Genomic DNA, 821 nt, shown 5'->3' with positions numbered 1-821 from the left:
CCCCCAAGTTTTGCACAACTCTACTCCGAGCCCCGCACTGCCGCCCAGCACAGCCCCGGTTTATCCCAACATTGGGTGGAAGTGGAGTGTTCAGCCAGGGCTGCACTGGTGCAGGGCTGGGAGCAGAGCTGCAGCAAGATTTGAGGTGGCTGCAGCCTCCCCCCAGCGCCACTGGAGCCCACCCCCACCCCCGGCAAGAAGAGTCCTGTACAGGGCCGGGGCTGGCTCCCCTCAACAGCTGCAGTCCGCCCCCACGCTGCACAAAGCCAGAGGCCCGTGCCTCCCCAGGGTGCAAGTAGCAGCAGCAGGAGCTGCCCCCACCCCATGAGCTGCGCCTCCATCCTGCCCCCCCCCCCCGCCCCAGCCGGGCTGGGCAGCACCTGCCCCTACCCCCTCCCTCACTGCAGGGGGCATTGATCTGTCCCCCCACACCCCTTCCGTTCCACCACACTGGACTTGCCACTTGATGGCAGCTGTATCAGAAATTGGATCGATATTGGCTGATATGCCTCCTTAAGTATCAGCTATTGGTATCAGCCCCCAAAATCTCTATTGGAGCACCCCTAATATGCAGCTAATATTTAAATGATAAAACAGAAGTAGATTCAAGATTTAAAAGTTCAATAGTGTTCAGATACAGAGTTTTGGTTAAACTCGTGATTATAAAAGTGGCGTTTTATTAATACATCAAGTCTCAAGCCTTTTCCAGGTAAGAATCCCTCCATCTCACAACCCTGAGTTCAAGTGAAAATTCAGCCTTTGTTGCAGCCCCCTCACACTTTGTTCTAAACCAGTTGCACTTTCAATTCCAGTACTTCCCT

At 54.9% G+C, this 821-nt stretch overlaps 1 protein-coding gene across 1 annotated transcript in view; it reads right to left on the bottom strand.

Moving 5' to 3' along the window:
• ACBD5 (acyl-CoA binding domain containing 5) overlaps positions 1-821 on the bottom strand; it is a 49,272-nt gene that overhangs the window by 43,562 nt on the left and 4,889 nt on the right. The gene's annotated exons all lie outside the window — the stretch shown is intronic.

This window comes from Alligator sinensis, unplaced genomic scaffold (genome assembly GCF_000455745.1).
Source record: "Alligator sinensis unplaced genomic scaffold, ASM45574v1 scaffold309_1, whole genome shotgun sequence".
Lineage (NCBI taxonomy): Eukaryota > Metazoa > Chordata > Crocodylia > Alligatoridae > Alligator > Alligator sinensis.
The sequence above is the reverse complement of the archived record's forward strand: the minus strand, read 5'-3'. Positions and strand labels throughout refer to the sequence as shown.